The following is a 22,958-nucleotide window of genomic DNA, read 5'->3' on the forward strand; positions in this document are numbered from 1 at the left end:
AGAACAGTTTCAGGGCTTGTGAACAGTTTCAGGGCCTGTGAACAGTTTCAGGGCTTGTGAACAGTTTCAGGGCCTGTGAACAGTTTCAGGGCTTGCGAACACTATCAGGGCCTGCGTACATTTTCAGGGGATGTGAACACTATCAGGGCCCACGAACAGTTTCAGGACCCACGAACAGTTTAAGGGCCTGCGAACAGTTTCAGGGCTGGTGAACACTATCTGGGCCTGCGAACAGTTTCAGGGCCTGTGTACACTATCAGGGCCCGTTAACAGTTTCAGGCCTGCGAACACTATCAGGGCCTGCGTACAGTTTCAGGGGCTGTGAACACTATCAGGGCCCACGAACAGTTTCAGGGCCTGCGAACACTATCAGGGCCTGCTTACAGTTTCAGGGCCTGCGAACAGTTTCAGGCCTGCGAACACTATCAGGGCCTGCGTACAGTTTCAGGGCCTGCGAACAGTTTCAGGCCTGCGAACACTATCAGGGCCCACGAACAGTTTCAGGGCCTGCGAACACTATCAGGGCCTGCTTACAGTTTCAGGGCCTGCTTACAGTTTCAGGGCCTGTGAACAGTTTCTTCGAAAACTGAATGTTCCCTACATTACATCAATATCTATACCTGACAACTACTTCATTGGCTGTGAAGGGTTTGGGGATGTCCTGAGGTGGAAGATGCTATAGAAATATAGTCTTTCTTTTCCTTAATGGCGATTGTTTCTTTACATTCTTTAATTTAATGAATGATTGCAAAGAATGTACATTTAAAGAGATTCATCAGAGTAACTGAGTTTGTGCACCATTTGAATACACACAGATAATCATGAAGAAGAAGGATTTCTCAGATGACTCAAAGCAGCCAAGACTCCAGCAACAGCAACAGCAACTGCACCACCAGGGACAGTAGCAACAGCAGCAATAACAGCAGCCACAAGCGCAGCAACAGTGACTTCCTTCACCTGTGGAAAGAGATTGTATCACTTAGAGATCGAAACAGAGACGACAAGTGAAGATGTTTTAAGTGACTCTGGGATTCCAGCTGTATATAATCTGCTGCATCATTGATTGCATAACCCCGAGTGACCTCCCCAATCTGTCTCTTCAATGAAATATGTGCCTCTGTCTCTATTCCATAGATTAACCAGGAAATCTCGGTGTCACCTCTCCACACCACCACCCACCCCCCCCCCCAACCCCCAACTACTGTTCTCCAATTCTCTCACTGCCAAACAGATCGAATGCTTAGAATGCTGCCATTGACTGCCGCGACTCCCCAGCACTACACCTTGTATCAAGGTGTCTCAGATACATGGAAAGATAACCGTTGTTTGGTACAGAGGCAGATTAGATCCTCCAGTCTGGAATACCAAGTTCAAAGGAAGATGGTTGTGGTTGTTGGAGGCCAGACATCAAAGCCCAGTGGTAAGTAACATTTGCACTACACAAGTGCCAGGCAATGGCCCTTTCCAACAAGAGAGAATCTAACCATCTCCCCTTGATATTCAACGGAATTACCATCGCTGAATCCCCCACTACCAACATCTTGGGGGTTACCTTTGACCAAAAAACTTAATTGGATCAGTCATACTGTGGCTACAAGAGCAGGTCAGAGGCTGGGAATCCTGAGGCAAGTAACTCACCTCCTGACTCCCCAAAGCCTGTCCACCATCTACAAGGCACAAGTCAGGAGTGTGATGGAATACTCTCCACTTGTCTGGATGGGTGCAGCTCCAACAACACTGGAGAAGCTCAACACCATCCAGGACAAATCAGCCCGCTTGATTGGCACCCCATCCACAAACATTCACTCCCTCTATCACCGACGCACAGTGGCAGCAGTGTGTACCATCTACAAGATGCACTGCAGCAACTCACCAAGGCTCCTTCAACAGCACATAGAAGGACAAGGACAGCAGATGCATGGGAACATCACCACCTGCAAGTTCCCCTCCAAGTCACACACCATCCTGACTTTGAACTATATCACCGTTCCTTCACTGTCGCTGGCTCAAAATCCTGGAACTCCCTTCCTAACAGCACTGTGGGTCTACCTACATCCTACAGATTGTAGCAGTTCAAAAAGGCAGCTCACCACCAATGTAAGGGAAATTAGGGATGGGCAACATCAGCTGTCCTTGCCAGTGACACTCACATCCCATGAAAGAATTAAAAGAAAATTGCCTGTAGATTACGGAATCTACTCATTTGATATGATGCTTTTATATCTTATCGAAGCTCATTGACAAAGTGTTCAAACACAGTCTATCCCACTGTCCAGCTCTCTCGCCATTCCCTTCAATGTCCCACCCGGTTTCCTCCCACCGTCTCATTCGCTCCCCATATGCCAATTACCACCCACTTTAACCCCTCTCACTCCCCACTCCCTTTAATATCCCACCCATTCTAATCCCACTCTCCAGCTCTCTCCCTGTGCCCTTTAATATTTCACCCCCTCGAGTCACATCCTTGTGCTCACTCTGCCTAACACAGGGAAAGAAGAATAGATAAGAGGTCCCATTCCTACTTTTGACACAGGCTATCACATAATTATTTCATAATGAGAGCTATATTTAAGATTTAAACCAATTTGTGTGGGTCAAATTCAGCAGTATTTTAAAAAAACATCTGTAACCTGGTTACTCTATACAGCTCTTCGTCCCACCCTCACAACTGCCCCCAACCCTGTCCTCAGCACCCCACCATCACATAGAGACGCTTCGGAATGTTTATATTGTTCATAATTTGCAGTCCTGAGCTTGAGTAAAGAAAGGATTGCTGTTTAGATCATGCCCTTCTCCACCACACGACATCCCAAAGCACTTTACAGATAATGAAATAATTTAGTGGTCACTGGTGTAATGTGGGAAACAGGACAGCCAATTTATGCACAGCAAGATCCCTCATAGAGCAATGTGATAGTGACCCAGATTATTTGGTTTTTTTTAGAGTTGTTGGTTGACGAATAAATATTGGCCCTCACACACAGGATGAACTCCCTGCTCTTCTTCCAATAGTGGCCATGGGATCCTTTATATGCACCTGAGAGGGTCTCAGTTTAATGTCTCATCTCAAAGATGACAACTCTGTTTTGGGTGTGATCTCAGCTGCCTTCACCAGTTTTGAGGGCGGCGAAGAAAGGAATTAGCAAGACAGGGGAGATAAGGAATAGATCAGCACCAGAAATTAAAACATAGGAACAGGAAGTGGCCATTCAGCCCCTTGAACCTGTTCTGCCATTCAATTAAATTAGATCTGTGTCTTAACTCCATCCACCCACCTTGGTTGTGTAACCCTGAAACCCCTTACCCAACAGAAATCTGTCAATTACAGTCTTGAAATTTTCAATTGACACCCCACCCACCCCACCCCCCAAACCTCCCCACCACCAGCCTCAGCAGCTTTCTGGGGGGAGAGAGTTCCAGATTTCCACTCCCCTTTGTGTGAAGAAGTGTTTCCTGACATCACCCCTGAACGGCCCTGGCTCTAATTTTAAGGTTCTGCCCCCTTGTTCTGGACTTCCCCTGACCAGAGGAAATAGTTTCTCTCTATCGACCCGATCGAATCCTTTAATCATCTTAAACCCCCCGATTAGATCAACCCCTTAATCTTCTACACTCGAGGGAATACAAGCCCAGTCTGTGCAAACTGTCCTATTAAATTAACCCTCTAATCCCTGGGATCATTCTGGTGAATCTGTGCTGCACCCTCTCCAGTGACCCCTTGCGATAAAGACCAGTATTCCATGGGCCTTTGTAATTACTTCTTGTAGCTGCCCAATAGCTTTCAGTGATTTCTGTACTGGGAGCTCTAAATCTCTCTGCTCCTCCACAGTTTCTCACCATTTAGAACAATTACATCCTGTATTGATCTCAAACACTGTGAGCAAGTGACTAGGAGAGAGTGTGGATTCTGAAGAGACAGTCCAGGATCTACAGAATGAGTTAGACAAGGTATGTGAGTGAGCAGAACGATGGTGGATGGAATTTAAGGCAGAGAAGTGGAAAGTGCTGCCACAGGAAGGGAAGATAGATGAGCAGATATAGTCCAGGATGAAGCTAAAATAGATCCAGGAGTCTCAGAAAACCCAAAGTAAACCAAGGCAGTAAATCAAATCTAAATGTAAGTTCTGATATACTTCATCTATTTCTATTTTAATAATTGAATGGAATTTGAGATATTGGATTAACACTACCATTAATAGAATTAAACACCCGGGTCCTGTACACAGCAGTTAACATCAACGTGAAGCCAGTTAGACCCTGAGCTGAGGGTAAAGCAGTTCGAACAAACTTACATTCTGATTCACCATTTTGAAGAGTTAAACAGCAGTAAATAGTCTCTCTCCCTCAGAGTTTCACAATAATTCCGGTCTGAAATCGATAAACAATACGGCTTTCTTTATAAAGTCCTCAGCTACTGTATTCTGTGTTCACTGCTCCAATCCTGGATAGTATCTATCTCTGCTGTTTACATTGACAAATCAGCTATTAGTACACCGAGACTTGTTTCAGTTTCAATATCACTCAGCTACAAGCTGTTTCTTGTAAGTGAGTATTCATTTAAACAGGTTCTTGTAAGTGAATATTTGTTTAAACAGCTGATCAATCATTCTCCCCTGCCAACGTTAACACCTATTGATATTCCTGGCCTGCTGGTAGCTCCTCTTGTCTGACAACAGCAACTCCATCTTACAGCTGTGATGAGAAAGAAAACTTGCGTTTATATAGTGCCTTTCACACTGTAAGACTCAGCTGCTGTCACTCTGATCGATTCAGTACTTTTGGGGTAACTTTATCTGGTTTACAGCCCATCTCCCACCTCTGCTGTTACCGGCTGAGTTTATACCTGACCGACTGGTGGTTTTCCAGCTCTGTTGTTCTACAGACTGGTCCCTGATCAGAAATTCACTCTCCTGAACATAGTTACTTATAGCAGAACAGAAGGTTATGTTGACAGGGTGAGATGAAGGAGGGTGGGAGGAGGCTCATGTGGAGTGTAAAGACCAGTATGGAGCAGTTGGGCCGAATGGCCTGTTTCTGTGCTGCAAATTCAATGTAGATGATGATGAAGCTCAGCCGGCAGTAACATTGTTGTTGTGTGACAGAGACCATGAATACTGACTCAAATGAGCAGAGTCTTTTAGTTTCTAGCATCAGGTAATCACGATCACAACACGTTGTGAAACTATTTGTTTCACAAACTTTATTAAAAAGACTGCGGAATACAGAGAGGGTAAAACTAAAGTAAAAAGAATGAATTGGCAGTTTCAGGGCCTGCGAACAGTTTCAGGGCCTGAGAACAGTTTCAGGGCCTGCGAACAGTTTCAGGGCCTGCGAACAGTTTCAGGGCTTGTGAACAGTTTCAGGGCCTGTGAACAGTTTCAGGGCCTGCGAACAGTTTCAAGGCCTGTGTACATTATCAGGGCCAGTTAACAGTTTCAGGGCCTGCGAACACTATCAGGGCCTGCGTACAGTTTCAGGGCCCATGAACAGTTTCAGGGCCCGTGAGCATTTTCAGGGCCCGCGAACAGTTTCAGGGCCCGTGACCACTTTCAGGGCCCGTGACCAGTTTCAGGGCGCGTGAACACGATCAGGGCCTGCGAACTGTTTCAGGTCCTGTGAACAGTTTCATGGCCTGTGAACAGTTTCATGGCCCGTGAACAGTTTCAGGGCCCGTGAACAGTTTCAGGTCCTGTGAACAGTTTCATGGCCCGTGAACTGTTTCAGGGCCCGTGAACTGTTTCATGGCCTGCAAACAGTTTCAGGGCCCATGAACACTGTCAGGGCTCGTGAACATTTTCAGGGCCTGCAAACTGTTTCAGGGCCTGCGAACTGTTTCAGGTCCTGCGAACTGTTTCAGGTCCTGTGAACAGTTTCATGGCCCGTGAACTGTTTCAGGGCCCGTGAACTGTTTCATGGCCTGCAAACAGTTTCAGGGCCCATGAACACTGTCAGGGCTCGTGAACAGTTTCAGGGCCTGCGAACTGTTTCAGGTCCTGTGAACAGTTTCATGGCCCGTGAACTGTTTCAGGGCCCGTGAACTGTTTCATGGCCTGCAAACAGTTTCAGGGCCCATGAACACTGTCAGGGCTCGTGAACAGTTTCAGGGCCTGCGAACAGTTTCAGGTCCTGTGAACAGTTTCATGGCCCGTGAACAGTTTCAGGTCCTGTGAACAGTTTCAGGTCCTGTGAACAGTTTCATGGCCCGTGAACAGTTTCAGGTCCTGCGAACAGTTTCAGGTCCTGTGAACAGTTTCATGGCCCGTGAACAGTTTCAGGTCCTGTGAACAGTTTCAGGGCCCGTGAACAGTTTCAGGGCCTGTGAACTGTTTCAGGGCCCGTGAACTGTTTCATGGCCTGCAAACAGTTTCAGGGCCCATGAACACTATCAGGGCCCATGAACAGCTGTGACGGCTCGTGAACAGTTTCAGGGCCCATGAACACTGTCAGGGCTCGTGAACAGTTTCAGGGCTCGTGAACAGTTTCAGGGCCCGTTAACAGTTTCAGGGCCTGTGAACAGTTTCAGGGCGCGTGAATACGATCAGGGCCTGTGAACTGTTTCAGGTCCTGTGAACAGTTTCATGGCCCATGAACTGTTTCAGGTCCTGTGAACAGTTTCATGGCCCGTGAACTGTTTCAGGGCCCGTGAACTGTTTCATGGCCTGCAAACAGTTTCATGGCCCATGAACACTATCAGGGCCCGTGAACACTGTCAGGGCTCGTGAACAGTTTCAGGGCGCGTGAACACGATCAGGGCCTGCGAACTGTTTCAGGTCCTGCAAACAGTTTCAGGGCCCATGAACACTATCAGGGCCCGTGAACACTGTCAGGGCTCGTGAACAGTTTCAGGGCCTGCGAACAGTTTCAGGGCCCGCGAACAGTTTCAGGGCCTGTGAACACTATCAGGTCTGTGAACAGTTTCAGGGCCTGCAAACACTATCAGGGCCTGTGAACAGTTTCAGGGCCTGCGAACAGTTTCAGGGCCTGCGAACACTATCAGAGCCTGCGAACACTATCAGGGCCTGCGAACACTATCAGGGCTTGCCAACACTATCAGGGCCTGCGAACAGTTTCAGGGCCTGCGAACAGTTTCAGGGCCTGTGTACACTATCAGGGCCCGTTAACAGTTTCAGGGCTTGCGAACACTATCAGGGCCTGCGTACAGTTTCAGGGGATGTGAACACGATCAGGGCCCACGAACAGTTTCAGGGCCTGAGAACAGTTTCAGGGCCTGCGAACAGTTTCAGGGCTTGTGAACAGTTTCAGGGCCTGTGAACAGTTTCAGGGCTTGTGAACAGTTTCAGGGCCTGTGAACAGTTTCAGGGCTTGTGAACAGTTTCAGGGCCTGCGAACAGTTTCAGGGCCTGTGTACACTATCAGGGCTTGTGAACAGTTTCAGGGCCTGCGAACACTATCAGGGCCTGCGTACAGTTTCAGGGCCCGTGAACAGTTTCAGGGCCTGCGAACAGTTTCAGGGCTTGTGAACAGTTTCAGGGCTTGTGAACAGTTTCAGGGCCTGTGAACAGTTTCAGGGCTTGTGAACAGTTTCAGGGCCTGCGAACAGTTTCTGGGCCTGTGTACACTATCAGGGCCCGTGAACAGTTTCAGGGCCTGCGAACACTATCAGGGCCTGCGTACAGTTTCAGGGGATGTGAACACTATCAGGGCCCACGAACAGTTTAAGGGCCTGAGAACAGTTTCAGGGCTTGTGAACAGTTTCAGGGCCTGTGAACAGTTTCAGGGCTTGTGAACAGTTTCAGGGCCTGTGAACAGTTTCAGGGCTTGCGAACACTATCAGGGCCTGCGTACATTTTCAGGGGATGTGAACACTATCAGGGCCCACGAACAGTTTCAGGACCCACGAACAGTTTAAGGGCCTGCGAACAGTTTCAGGGCTGGTGAACACTATCTGGGCCTGCGAACAGTTTCAGGGCCTGTGTACACTATCAGGGCCCGTTAACAGTTTCAGGCCTGCGAACACTATCAGGGCCTGCGTACAGTTTCAGGGGCTGTGAACACTATCAGGGCCCACGAACAGTTTCAGGGCCTGCGAACACTATCAGGGCCTGCTTACAGTTTCAGGGCCTGCGAACAGTTTCAGGCCTGCGAACACTATCAGGGCCTGCGTACAGTTTCAGGGCCTGCGAACAGTTTCAGGCCTGCGAACACTATCAGGGCCCACGAACAGTTTCAGGGCCTGCGAACACTATCAGGGCCTGCTTACAGTTTCAGGGCCTGCTTACAGTTTCAGGGCCTGTGAACAGTTTCTTCGAAAACTGAATGTTCCCTACATTACATCAATATCTATACCTGACAACTACTTCATTGGCTGTGAAGGGTTTGGGGATGTCCTGAGGTGGAAGATGCTATAGAAATATAGTCTTTCTTTTCCTTAATGGCGATTGTTTCTTTACATTCTTTAATTTAATGAATGATTGCAAAGAATGTACATTTAAAGAGATTCATCAGAGTAACTGAGTTTGTGCACCATTTGAATACACACAGATAATCATGAAGAAGAAGGATTTCTCAGATGACTCAAAGCAGCCAAGACTCCAGCAACAGCAACAGCAACTGCACCACCAGGGACAGTAGCAACAGCAGCAATAACAGCAGCCACAAGCGCAGCAACAGTGACTTCCTTCACCTGTGGAAAGAGATTGTATCACTTAGAGATCGAAACAGAGACGACAAGTGAAGATGTTTTAAGTGACTCTGGGATTCCAGCTGTATATAATCTGCTGCATCATTGATTGCATAACCCCGAGTGACCTCCCCAATCTGTCTCTTCAATGAAATATGTGCCTCTGTCTCTATTCCATAGATTAACCAGGAAATCTCGGTGTCACCTCTCCACACCACCACCCCCCACCCCCCCCCCCAACCCCCAACTACTGTTCTCCAATTCTCTCACTGCCAAACAGATCGAATGCTTAGAATGCTGCCATTGACTGCCGCGACTCCCCAGCACTACACCTTGTATCAAGGTGTCTCAGATACATGGAAAGATAACCGTTGTTTGGTACAGAGGCAGATTAGATCCTCCAGTCTGGAATACCAAGTTCAAAGGAAGATGGTTGTGGTTGTTGGAGGCCAGACATCAAAGCCCAGTGGTAAGTAACATTTGCACTACACAAGTGCCAGGCAATGGCCCTTTCCAACAAGAGAGAATCTAACCATCTCCCCTTGATATTCAACGGAATTACCATCGCTGAATCCCCCACTACCAACATCTTGGGGGTTACCTTTGACCAAAAAACTTAATTGGATCAGTCATACTGTGGCTACAAGAGCAGGTCAGAGGCTGGGAATCCTGAGGCAAGTAACTCACCTCCTGACTCCCCAAAGCCTGTCCACCATCTACAAGGCACAAGTCAGGAGTGTGATGGAATACTCTCCACTTGTCTGGATGGGTGCAGCTCCAACAACACTGGAGAAGCTCAACACCATCCAGGACAAATCAGCCCGCTTGATTGGCACCCCATCCACAAACATTCACTCCCTCTATCACCGACGCACAGTGGCAGCAGTGTGTACCATCTACAAGATGCACTGCAGCAACTCACCAAGGCTCCTTCAACAGCACATAGAAGGACAAGGACAGCAGATGCATGGGAACATCACCACCTGCAAGTTCCCCTCCAAGTCACACACCATCCTGACTTTGAACTATATCACCGTTCCTTCACTGTCGCTGGCTCAAAATCCTGGAACTCCCTTCCTAACAGCACTGTGGGTCTACCTACATCCTACAGATTGTAGCAGTTCAAAAAGGCAGCTCACCACCAATGTAAGGGAAATTAGGGATGGGCAACATCAGCTGTCCTTGCCAGTGACACTCACATCCCATGAAAGAATTAAAAGAAAATTGCCTGTAGATTACGGAATCTACTCATTTGATATGATGCTTTTATATCTTATCGAAGCTCATTGACAAAGTGTTCAAACACAGTCTATCCCACTGTCCAGCTCTCTCGCCATTCCCTTCAATGTCCCACCCGGTTTCCTCCCACCGTCTCATTCGCTCCCCATATGCCAATTACCACCCACTTTAACCCCTCTCACTCCCCACTCCCTTTAATATCCCACCCATTCTAATCCCACTCTCCAGCTCTCTCCCTGTGCCCTTTAATATTTCACCCCCTCGAGTCACATCCTTGTGCTCACTCTGCCTAACACAGGGAAAGAAGAATAGATAAGAGGTCCCATTCCTACTTTTGACACAGGCTATCACATAATTATTTCATAATGAGAGCTATATTTAAGATTTAAACCAATTTGTGTGGGTCAAATTCAGCAGTATTTTAAAAAAACATCTGTAACCTGGTTACTCTATACAGCTCTTCGTCCCACCCTCACAACTGCCCCCAACCCTGTCCTCAGCACCCCACCATCACATAGAGACGCTTCGGAATGTTTATATTGTTCATAATTTGCAGTCCTGAGCTTGAGTAAAGAAAGGATTGCTGTTTAGATCATGCCCTTCTCCACCACACGACATCCCAAAGCACTTTACAGATAATGAAATAATTTAGTGGTCACTGGTGTAATGTGGGAAACAGGACAGCCAATTTATGCACAGCAAGATCCCTCATAGAGCAATGTGATAGTGACCCAGATTATTTGGTTTTTTTTAGAGTTGTTGGTTGACGAATAAATATTGGCCCTCACACACAGGATGAACTCCCTGCTCTTCTTCCAATAGTGGCCATGGGATCCTTTATATGCACCTGAGAGGGTCTCAGTTTAATGTCTCATCTCAAAGATGACAACTCTGTTTTGGGTGTGATCTCAGCTGCCTTCACCAGTTTTGAGGGCGGCGAAGAAAGGAATTAGCAAGACAGGGGAGATAAGGAATAGATCAGCACCAGAAATTAAAACATAGGAACAGGAAGTGGCCATTCAGCCCCTTGAACCTGTTCTGCCATTCAATTAAATTAGATCTGTGTCTTAACTCCATCCACCCACCTTGGTTGTGTAACCCTGAAACCCCTTACCCAACAGAAATCTGTCAATTACAGTCTTGAAATTTTCAATTGACACCCCACCCACCCCACCCCCCAAACCTCCCCACCACCAGCCTCAGCAGCTTTCTGGGGGGAGAGAGTTCCAGATTTCCACTCCCCTTTGTGTGAAGAAGTGTTTCCTGACATCACCCCTGAACGGCCCTGGCTCTAATTTTAAGGTTCTGCCCCCTTGTTCTGGACTTCCCCTGACCAGAGGAAATAGTTTCTCTCTATCGACCCGATCGAATCCTTTAATCATCTTAAACCCCCCGATTAGATCAACCCCTTAATCTTCTACACTCGAGGGAATACAAGCCCAGTCTGTGCAAACTGTCCTATTAAATTAACCCTCTAATCCCTGGGATCATTCTGGTGAATCTGTGCTGCACCCTCTCCAGTGACCCCTTGCGATAAAGACCAGTATTCCATGGGCCTTTGTAATTACTTCTTGTAGCTGCCCAATAGCTTTCAGTGATTTCTGTACTGGGAGCTCTAAATCTCTCTGCTCCTCCACAGTTTCTCACCATTTAGAACAATTACATCCTGTATTGATCTCAAACACTGTGAGCAAGTGACTAGGAGAGAGTGTGGATTCTGAAGAGACAGTCCAGGATCTACAGAATGAGTTAGACGAGGTATGTGAGTGAGCAGAACGATGGTGGATGGAATTTAAGGCAGAGAAGTGGAAAGTGCTGCCACAGGAAGGGAAGATAGATGAGCAGATATAGTCCAGGATGAAGCTAAAATAGATCCAGGAGTCTCAGAAAACCCAAAGTAAACCAAGGCAGTAAATCAAATCTAAATGTAAGTTCTGATATACTTCATCTATTTCTATTTTAATAATTGAATGGAATTTGAGATATTGGATTAACACTACCATTAATAGAATTAAACACCCGGGTCCTGTACACAGCAGTTAACATCAACGTGAAGCCAGTTAGACCCTGAGCTGAGGGTAAAGCAGTTCGAACAAACTTACATTCTGATTCACCATTTTGAAGAGTTAAACAGCAGTAAATAGTCTCTCTCCCTCAGAGTTTCACAATAATTCCGGTCTGAAATCGATAAACAATACGGCTTTCTTTATAAAGTCCTCAGCTACTGTATTCTGTGTTCACTGCTCCAATCCTGGATAGTATCTATCTCTGCTGTTTACATTGACAAATCAGCTATTAGTACACCGAGACTTGTTTCAGTTTCAATATCACTCAGCTACAAGCTGTTTCTTGTAAGTGAGTATTCATTTAAACAGGTTCTTGTAAGTGAATATTTGTTTAAACAGCTGATCAATCATTCTCCCCTGCCAACGTTAACACCTATTGATATTCCTGGCCTGCTGGTAGCTCCTCTTGTCTGACAACAGCAACTCCATCTTACAGCTGTGATGAGAAAGAAAACTTGCGTTTATATAGTGCCTTTCACACTGTAAGACTCAGCTGCTGTCACTCTGATCGATTCAGTACTTTTGGGGTAACTTTATCTGGTTTACAGCCCATCTCCCACCTCTGCTGTTACCGGCTGAGTTTATACCTGACCGACTGGTGGTTTTCCAGCTCTGTTGTTCTACAGACTGGTCCCTGATCAGAAATTCACTCTCCTGAACATAGTTACTTATAGCAGAACAGAAGGTTATGTTGACAGGGTGAGATGAAGGAGGGTGGGAGGAGGCTCATGTGGAGTGTAAAGACCAGTATGGAGCAGTTGGGCCGAATGGCCTGTTTCTGTGCTGCAAATTCAATGTAGATGATGATGAAGCTCAGCCGGCAGTAACATTGTTGTTGTGTGACAGAGACCATGAATACTGACTCAAATGAGCAGAGTCTTTTAGTTTCTAGCATCAGGTAATCACGATCACAACACGTTGTGAAACTATTTGTTTCACAAACTTTATTAAAAAGACTGCGGAATACAGAGAGGGTAAAACTAAAGTAAAAAGAATGAATTGGCAGTTTCAGGGCCTGCGAACAGTTTCAGGGCCTGAGAACAGTTTCAGGGCCTGCGAACAGTTTCAGGGCCTGCGAACAGTTTCAGGGCTTGTGAACAGTTTCAGGGCCTGTGAACAGTTTCAGGGCCTGCGAACAGTTTCAGGGCTTGTGAACAGTTTCAGGGCCTGTGAACAGTTTCAGGGCCTGCGAACAGTTTCAAGGCCTGTGTACATTATCAGGGCCAGTTAACAGTTTCAGGGCCTGCGAACACTATCAGGGCCTGCGTACAGTTTCAGGGCCCATGAACAGTTTCAGGGCCCGTGAGCATTTTCAGGGCCCGCGAACAGTTTCAGGGCCCGTGACCACTTTCAGGGCCCGTGACCAGTTTCAGGGCGCGTGAACACGATCAGGGCCTGCGAACTGTTTCAGGTCCTGTGAACAGTTTCATGGCCTGTGAACAGTTTCAGGGCCCGTGAACAGTTTCAGGTCCTGTGAACAGTTTCATGGCCCGTGAACTGTTTCAGGGCCCGTGAACTGTTTCATGGCCTGCAAACAGTTTCAGGGCCCATGAACACTGTCAGGGCTCGTGAACAGTTTCAGGGCGCGTGAACAGTTTCAGGGCCTGCGAACTGTTTCAGGGCCTGTGAACAGTTTCATGGCCTGTGAACAGTTTCATGGCCCGTGAACAGTTTCAGGGCCCGTGAACAGTTTCAGGTCCTGTGAACAGTTTCATGGCCCGTGAACTGTTTCAGGGCCCGTGAACTGTTTCATGGCCTGCAAACAGTTTCAGGGCCCATGAACACTGTCAGGGCTCGTGAACAGTTTCAGGGCCTGCGAACTGTTTCAGGTCCTGTGAACAGTTTCATGGCCCGTGAACAGTTTCATGGCTCGTGAACAGTTTCAGGGTCTGCGAACTGTTTCAGGTCCTGTGAACAGTTTCATGGCCCGTGAACTGTTTCAGGGCCCGTGAACTGTTTCAGGGCCCGTTAACAGTTTCAGGGCCTGCGAACACTATCAGGGCCTGCGTACAGTTTCAGGGCCCGTGAACAGTTTCAGGGCCCGTGAACAGTTTCAGGGCCTGCGAACACTATCAGGGCCTGCGAACTGTTTCAGGTCCTGCGAACACTATCAGAGCCTGCGAACACTATCAGGGCCTGCGTACAGTTTCAGGGCCCGTGAACAGTTTCAGGGCCCGTGAACAGTTTCAGGGCCCGTGAACAGTTTCAGGGCCTGCGAACACTATCAGGGCCTGCGAACTGTTTCAGGTCCTGTGAACAGTTTCATGGCCCGTGAACAGTTTCAGGGCCCGTGAACAGTTTCAGGGCCCATGAACACTATCAGGGCCCGGGATCAGTTTCAGGACCTGCAAACTGTTTCAGGTCCTGCGAACACTATCAGGGCCTGCGTACAGTTTCAGGGCCCGTGAACAGTTTCAGGGCCCGTGAACAGTTTCAGGGCCTGCGAACACTATCAGGGCCTGCGAACTGTTTCAGGTCCTGTGAACAGTTTCATGGCCCGTGAACTGTTTCAGGGCCCGTGAACAGTTTCAGGGCCCGTGAACAGTTTCAGGGCCCGTGAACACTATCAGGGCCCGGGATCAGTTTCAGGACCTGCAAACTGTTTCAGGTCCTGCGAACACTATCAGAGCCTGCGAACACTATCAGGGCCTGCGAACAGTTTCAGGGCCTGTGAACACTATCAGAGCCTGCGAACAGTTTCAGGGCCTGCGAACACTATCAGAGCCTGCGAACACTATCAGGGCCTGCGAACAGTTTCAGCGCCTGTGAACAGTGTCAGGGCCTGCGAACACTATCAGGGCCTGTTAACAGTTTCAGGGCCCGTGAACAGTTTCAGGACTTGTGAACTGTTTCAGGGCCTGTGCACACTATCAGGGCCCGTTAACAGTTTCCGGGCCCGTTAACAGTTTCAGGGCCCGTTAACAGTTTCAGGGCCTGTGAACAGTTTCAGGGCCTGCGAACAGTTTCAGGGCCTGCCAACAGTTTCAGGGCCTGCGAACACTATCAGGGCCCGCAAACAGTTTAAGGGCCTGCGAACAGTTTCAGGGCCTGTGAACACTGTCAGAGCCTGCGAACAGTTTCAGGGCCTGCGAACACTATCAGAGCCTGCGAACACTATCAGGGCCTGCGAACAGTTTCAGGGCCTGTGAACACTATCAGGGCCTGCGAACAGTTTCAGGGCCTGTGAACACTATCAGGGCCTGCGAACAGTTTCAGGGCCTGTGAACACTATCAGGGCCTGCGAACAGTTTCAGGGCCTGCGAACACTATCAGGGCCTGCGAACAGTTTCAGGGCCTGTGAACACTATCAGGGCCTGCGAACAGTTTCAGGGCCTGTGAACACTATCAGGGCCCGTTAACAGTTTCCGGGCCCGTTAACAGTTTCAGGGCCCGTTAACAGTTTCAGGGCTAGTGAACAGTTTCAGGGCCTGCGAACACTATCAGGGCCTGCGTACAGTTTCAGGGCCCATGAACAGTTTCAGGGCCCGTGAGCATTTTCAGGGCCCGCGAACAGTTTCAGGGCCCGTGACCACTTTCAGGGCCCGTGACCAGTTTCAGGGCGCGTGAACACGATCAGGGCCTGCGAACTGTTTCAGGTCCTGTGAACAGTTTCATGGCCTGTGAACAGTTTCATGGCCCGTGAACAGTTTCAGGGCCCGTGAACAGTTTCAGGTCCTGTGAACAGTTTCATGGCCCGTGAACTGTTTCAGGGCCCGTGAACTGTTTCATGGCCTGCAAACAGTTTCAGGGCCCATGAACACTGTCAGGGCTCGTGAACAGTTTCAGGGCGCGTGAACAGTTTCAGGGCCTGCGAACAGTTTCAGGTCCTGTGAACAGTTTCAGGTCCTGTGAACAGTTTCATGGCCCGTGAACAGTTTCAGGGCTCGTGAACAGTTTCAGGGCCTGCGAACTGTTTCAGGTCCTGTGAACAGTTTCATGGCCCGTGAACTGTTTCAGGGCCCGTGAACTGTTTCAGGGCCCGTTAACAGTTTCAGGGCCTGCGAACACTATCAGGGCCTGCGTACAGTTTCAGGGCCCGTGAACAGTTTCAGGGCCCGTGAACAGTTTCAGGGCCTGCGAACACTATCAGGGCCTGCGAACTGTTTCAGGTCCTGCGAACACTATCAGAGCCTGCGAACACTATCAGGGCCTGCGAACAGTTTCAGGGCCTGTGAACACTATCAGAGCCTACGAACAGTTTCAGGGCCTGCGAACACTATCAGAGCCTGCGAACACTATCAGGGCCTGCGAACAGTTTCAGCGCCTGTGAACAGTGTCAGGGCCTGCGAACACTATCAGGGCCTGTTAACAGTTTCAGGGCCCGTGAACAGTTTCAGGACTTGTGAACTGTTTCAGGGCCTGTGCACACTATCAGGGCCCGTTAACAGTTTCCGGGCCCGTTAACAGTTTCAGGGCCCGTTAACAGTTTCAGGGCCTGTGAACAGTTTCAGGGCCTGCGAACAGTTTCAGGGCCTGCCAACAGTTTCAGGGCCTGCGAACACTATCAGGGCCCGCAAACAGTTTAAGGGCCTGCGAACAGTTTCAGGGCCTGTGAACACTGTCAGAGCCTGCGAACAGTTTCAGGGCCTGCGAACACTATCAGAGCCTGCGAACACTATCAGGGCCTGCGAACAGTTTCAGGGCTTGTGAACACTATCAGGGCCTGCGAACAGTTTCAGGGCCTGTGAACACTATCAGGGCCTGCGAACAGTTTCAGGGCCTGTGAACACTATCAGGGCCCGTTAACAGTTTCCGGGCCCGTTAACAGTTTCAGGGCCCGTTAACAGTTTCAGGGCTAGTGAACAGTTTCAGGGCCTGCGAACAGTTTCAGGGCCCGTGAACACTATCAGGGCCCAGGATCAGTTTCAGGACCTGCAAACTGTTTCCGGTCCTGCGAACAGTTTCAGGGCCCGTGAGCATTTTCAGGGCCCATGACCAGTTTCAGGGCCCATGAACACTGTCAGGGCTCGTGAACAGTTTCAGGGCCCGCGAACAGTTTCAGGGCCCGTGACCACTTTCAGGGCCCATGACCAGTTTCAGGGCGCGTGAACACGTTCAGGGCCTGCGAACTGTTTCAGGTCCTGTGAACAGTTTCATGGCCTGTGAACAGTTTCAGGGCCCGTGAACAGTTTCAGGGCCTGTGAACTGTTTCAGGGCCCGTGAACTGTTTCATGGCCTGCAAACAGTTTCAGGGCCCATGAACACTATCAGGGCCCATGAACAGCTGTGACGGCTCGTGAACAGTTTCAGGGCCCATGAACACTGTCAGGGCTCGTGAACAGTTTCAGGGCTCGTGAACAGTTTCAGGGCCCGTTAACAGTTTCAGGGCCTGTGAACAGTTTCAGGGCGCGTGAATACGATCAGGGCCTGTGAACTGTTTCAGGTCCTGTGAACAGTTTCATGGCCCATGAACTGTTTCAGGTCCTGTGAACAGTTTCATGGCCCGTGAACTGTTTCAGGGCCCGTGAACTGTTTCATGGCCTGCAAACAGTTTCATGGCCCATGAACACTATCAGGGCCCGTGAACACTGTCAGGGCTCGTGAACAGTTTCAGGGCGCGTGAACACGATCAGGGCCTGCGAACTGTTTCAGGTCCTGCAAACAGTTTCAGGGCCCATGAACACTATCAGGGCCCGTGAACACTGTCAGGGCTCGTGAACAGTTTCAGGGCCTGCGAACAGTTTCAGGGCCCGCGAACAGTTTCAGGGCCTGTGAACACTATCAGGTCTGTGAACAGTTTCAGGGCCTGCAAACACTATCAGGGCCTGTGAACAGTTTCAGGGCCTGCGAACAGTTTCAGGGCCTGCGAACACTATCAGAGCCTGCGAACACTATCAGGGCCTGCGAACACTATCAGGGCTTGCCAACACTATCAGGGCCTGCGAACAGTTTCAGGGCCTGCGAACAGTTTCAGGGCCTGTGTACACTATCAGGGCCCGTTAACAGTTTCAGGGCTTGCGAACACTATCAGGGCCTGCGTACAGTTTCAGGGGATGTGAACACGATCAGGGCCCACGAACAGTTTCAGGGCCTGAGAACAGTTTCAGGGCCTGCGAACAGTTTCAGGGCTTGTGAACAGTTTCAGGGCCTGTGAACAGTTTCAGGGCTTGTGAACAGTTTCAGGGCCTGTGAACAGTTTCAGGGCTTGTGAACAGTTTCAGGGCCTGCGAACAGTTTCAGGGCCTGTGTACACTATCAGGGCTTGTGAACAGTTTCAGGGCCTGCGAACACTATCAGGGCCTGCGTACAGTTTCAGGGCCCGTGAACAGTTTCAGGGCCTGCGAACAGTTTCAGGGCTTGTGAACAGTTTCAGGGCTTGTGAACAGTTTCAGGGCCTGTGAACAGTTTCAGGGCTTGTGAACAGTTTCAGGGCCTGCGAACAGTTTCTGGGCCTGTGTACACTATCAGGGCCCGTGAACAGTTTCAGGGCCTGCGAACACTATCAGGGCCTGCGTACAGTTTCAGGGGATGTGAACACTATCAGGGCCCACGAACAGTTTAAGGGCCTGAGAACAGTTTCAGGGCTTGTGAACAGTTTCAGGGCCTGTGAACAGTTTCAGGGCTTGTGAACAGTTTCAGGGCCTGTGAACAGTTTCAGGGCTTGCGAACACTATCAGGGCCTGCGTACATTTTCAGGGGATGTGAACACTATCAGGGCCCACGAACAGTTTCAGGACCCACGAACAGTTTAAGGGCCTGCGAACAGTTTCAGGGCTGGTGAACACTATCTGGGCCTGCGAACAGTTTCAGGGCCTGTGTACACTATCAGGGCCCGTTAACAGTTTCAGGCCTGCGAACACTATCAGGGCCTGCGTACAGTTTCAGGGGCTGTGAACACTATCAGGGCCCACGAACAGTTTCAGGGCCTGCGAACACTATCAGGGCCTGCTTACAGTTTCAGGGCCTGCGAACAGTTTCAGGCCTGCGAACACTATCAGGGCCTGCGTACAGTTTCAGGGCCTGCGAACAGTTTCAGGCCTGCGAACACTATCAGGGCCCACGAACAGTTTCAGGGCCTGCGAACACTATCAGGGCCTGCTTACAGTTTCAGGGCCTGCTTACAGTTTCAGGGCCTGTGAACAGTTTCTTCGAAAACTGAATGTTCCCTACATTACATCAATATCTATACCTGACAACTACTTCATTGGCTGTGAAGGGTTTGGGGATGTCCTGAGGTGGAAGATGCTATAGAAATATAGTCTTTCTTTTCCTTAATGGCGATTGTTTCTTTACATTCTTTAATTTAATGAATGATTGCAAAGAATGTACATTTAAAGAGATTCATCAGAGTAACTGAGTTTGTGCACCATTTGAATACACACAGATAATCATGAAGAAGAAGGATTTCTCAGATGACTCAAAGCAGCCAAGACTCCAGCAACAGCAACAGCAACTGCACCACCAGGGACAGTAGCAACAGCAGCAATAACAGCAGCCACAAGCGCAGCAACAGTGACTTCCTTCACCTGTGGAAAGAGATTGTATCACTTAGAGATCGAAACAGAGACGACAAGTGAAGATGTTTTAAGTGACTCTGGGATTCCAGCTGTATATAATCTGCTGCATCATTGATTGCATAACCCCGAGTGACCTCCCCAATCTGTCTCTTCAATGAAATATGTGCCTCTGTCTCTATTCCATAGATTAACCAGGAAATCTCGGTGTCACCTCTCCACACCACCACCCACCCCCCCCCCCAACCCCCAACTACTGTTCTCCAATTCTCTCACTGCCAAACAGATCGAATGCTTAGAATGCTGCCATTGACTGCCGCGACTCCCCAGCACTACACCTTGTATCAAGGTGTCTCAGATACATGGAAAGATAACCGTTGTTTGGTACAGAGGCAGATTAGATCCTCCAGTCTGGAATACCAAGTTCAAAGGAAGATGGTTGTGGTTGTTGGAGGCCAGACATCAAAGCCCAGTGGTAAGTAACATTTGCACTACACAAGTGCCAGGCAATGGCCCTTTCCAACAAGAGAGAATCTAACCATCTCCCCTTGATATTCAACGGAATTACCATCGCTGAATCCCCCACTACCAACATCTTGGGGGTTACCTTTGACCAAAAAACTTAATTGGATCAGTCATACTGTGGCTACAAGAGCAGGTCAGAGGCTGGGAATCCTGAGGCAAGTAACTCACCTCCTGACTCCCCAAAGCCTGTCCACCATCTACAAGGCACAAGTCAGGAGTGTGATGGAATACTCTCCACTTGTCTGGATGGGTGCAGCTCCAACAACACTGGAGAAGCTCAACACCATCCAGGACAAATCAGCCCGCTTGATTGGCACCCCATCCACAAACATTCACTCCCTCTATCACCGACGCACAGTGGCAGCAGTGTGTACCATCTACAAGATGCACTGCAGCAACTCACCAAGGCTCCTTCAACAGCACATAGAAGGACAAGGACAGCAGATGCATGGGAACATCACCACCTGCAAGTTCCCCTCCAAGTCACACACCATCCTGACTTTGAACTATATCACCGTTCCTTCACTGTCGCTGGCTCAAAATCCTGGAACTCCCTTCCTAACAGCACTGTGGGTCTACCTACATCCTACAGATTGTAGCAGTTCAAAAAGGCAGCTCACCACCAATGTAAGGGAAATTAGGGATGGGCAACATCAGCTGTCCTTGCCAGTGACACTCACATCCCATGAAAGAATTAAAAGAAAATTGCCTGTAGATTACGGAATCTACTCATTTGATATGATGCTTTTATATCTTATCGAAGCTCATTGACAAAGTGTTCAAACACAGTCTATCCCACTGTCCAGCTCTCTCGCCATTCCCTTCAATGTCCCACCCGGTTTCCTCCCACCGTCTCATTCGCTCCCCATATGCCAATTACCACCCACTTTAACCCCTCTCACTCCCCACTCCCTTTAATATCCCACCCATTCTAATCCCACTCTCCAGCTCTCTCCCTGTGCCCTTTAATATTTCACCCCCTCGAGTCACATCCTTGTGCTCACTCTGCCTAACACAGGGAAAGAAGAATAGATAAGAGGTCCCATTCCTACTTTTGACACAGGCTATCACATAATTATTTCATAATGAGAGCTATATTTAAGATTTAAACCAATTTGTGTGGGTCAAATTCAGCAGTATTTTAAAAAAACATCTGTAACCTGGTTACTCTATACAGCTCTTCGTCCCACCCTCACAACTGCCCCCAACCCTGTCCTCAGCACCCCACCATCACATAGAGACGCTTCGGAATGTTTATATTGTTCATAATTTGCAGTCCTGAGCTTGAGTAAAGAAAGGATTGCTGTTTAGATCATGCCCTTCTCCACCACACGACATCCCAAAGCACTTTACAGATAATGAAATAATTTAGTGGTCACTGGTGTAATGTGGGAAACAGGACAGCCAATTTATGCACAGCAAGATCCCTCATAGAGCAATGTGATAGTGACCCAGATTATTTGGTTTTTTTTAGAGTTGTTGGTTGACGAATAAATATTGGCCCTCACACACAGGATGAACTCCCTGCTCTTCTTCCAATAGTGGCCATGGGATCCTTTATATGCACCTGAGAGGGTCTCAGTTTAATGTCTCATCTCAAAGATGACAACTCTGTTTTGGGTGTGATCTCAGCTGCCTTCACCAGTTTTGAGGGCGGCGAAGAAAGGAATTAGCAAGACAGGGGAGATAAGGAATAGATCAGCACCAGAAATTAAAACATAGGAACAGGAAGTGGCCATTCAGCCCCTTGAACCTGTTCTGCCATTCAATTAAATTAGATCTGTGTCTTAACTCCATCCACCCACCTTGGTTGTGTAACCCTGAAACCCCTTACCCAACAGAAATCTGTCAATTACAGTCTTGAAATTTTCAATTGACACCCCACCCACCCCACCCCCCAAACCTCCCCACCACCAGCCTCAGCAGCTTTCTGGGGGGAGAGAGTTCCAGATTTCCACTCCCCTTTGTGTGAAGAAGTGTTTCCTGACATCACCCCTGAACGGCCCTGGCTCTAATTTTAAGGTTCTGCCCCCTTGTTCTGGACTTCCCCTGACCAGAGGAAATAGTTTCTCTCTATCGACCCGATCGAATCCTTTAATCATCTTAAACCCCCCGATTAGATCAACCCCTTAATCTTCTACACTCGAGGGAATACAAGCCCAGTCTGTGCAAACTGTCCTATTAAATTAACCCTCTAATCCCTGGGATCATTCTGGTGAATCTGTGCTGCACCCTCTCCAGTGACCCCTTGCGATAAAGACCAGTATTCCATGGGCCTTTGTAATTACTTCTTGTAGCTGCCCAATAGCTTTCAGTGATTTCTGTACTGGGAGCTCTAAATCTCTCTGCTCCTCCACAGTTTCTCACCATTTAGAACAATTACATCCTGTATTGATCTCAAACACTGTGAGCAAGTGACTAGGAGAGAGTGTGGATTCTGAAGAGACAGTCCAGGATCTACAGAATGAGTTAGACGAGGTATGTGAGTGAGCAGAACGATGGTGGATGGAATTTAAGGCAGAGAAGTGGAAAGTGCTGCCACAGGAAGGGAAGATAGATGAGCAGATATAGTCCAGGATGAAGCTAAAATAGATCCAGGAGTCTCAGAAAACCCAAAGTAAACCAAGGCAGTAAATCAAATCTAAATGTAAGTTCTGATATACTTCATCTATTTCTATTTTAATAATTGAATGGAATTTGAGATATTGGATTAACACTACCATTAATAGAATTAAACACCCGGGTCCTGTACACAGCAGTTAACATCAACGTGAAGCCACTTAGACCCTGAGCTGAGGGTAAAGCAGTTCGAACAAACTTACATTCTGATTCACCATTTTGAAGAGTTAAACAGCAGTAAATAGTCTCTCTCCCTCAGAGTTTCACAATAATTCCGGTCTGAAATCGATAAACAATACGGCTTTCTTTATAAAGTCCTCAGCTACTGTATTCTGTGTTCACTGCTCCAATCCTGGATAGTATCTATCTCTGCTGTTTACATTGACAAATCAGCTATTAGTACACCGAGACTTG

The 22,958-nt window shown here is 48.4% G+C and overlaps 1 long non-coding RNA gene across 1 annotated transcript; it reads right to left on the bottom strand.

The window, feature by feature from the left end:
* Positions 1 to 706: 706 nt before the first annotated feature.
* Positions 707 to 22,958, bottom strand: LOC137355890 (uncharacterized). The gene is made up of 6 exons (XR_010970978.1): positions 22,748 to 22,958; positions 19,269 to 19,412; positions 11,983 to 12,151; positions 8,501 to 8,644; positions 4,293 to 4,461; positions 707 to 957 (listed from the first exon to the last, which is right to left on the bottom strand). It is a non-coding gene; the product is annotated as an uncharacterized lncRNA (long non-coding RNA).

The sequence above is a fragment of the Heterodontus francisci genome, chromosome 44 (assembly GCF_036365525.1).
Source record: "Heterodontus francisci isolate sHetFra1 chromosome 44, sHetFra1.hap1, whole genome shotgun sequence".
NCBI classification, from domain to species: domain Eukaryota; kingdom Metazoa; phylum Chordata; class Chondrichthyes; order Heterodontiformes; family Heterodontidae; genus Heterodontus; species Heterodontus francisci.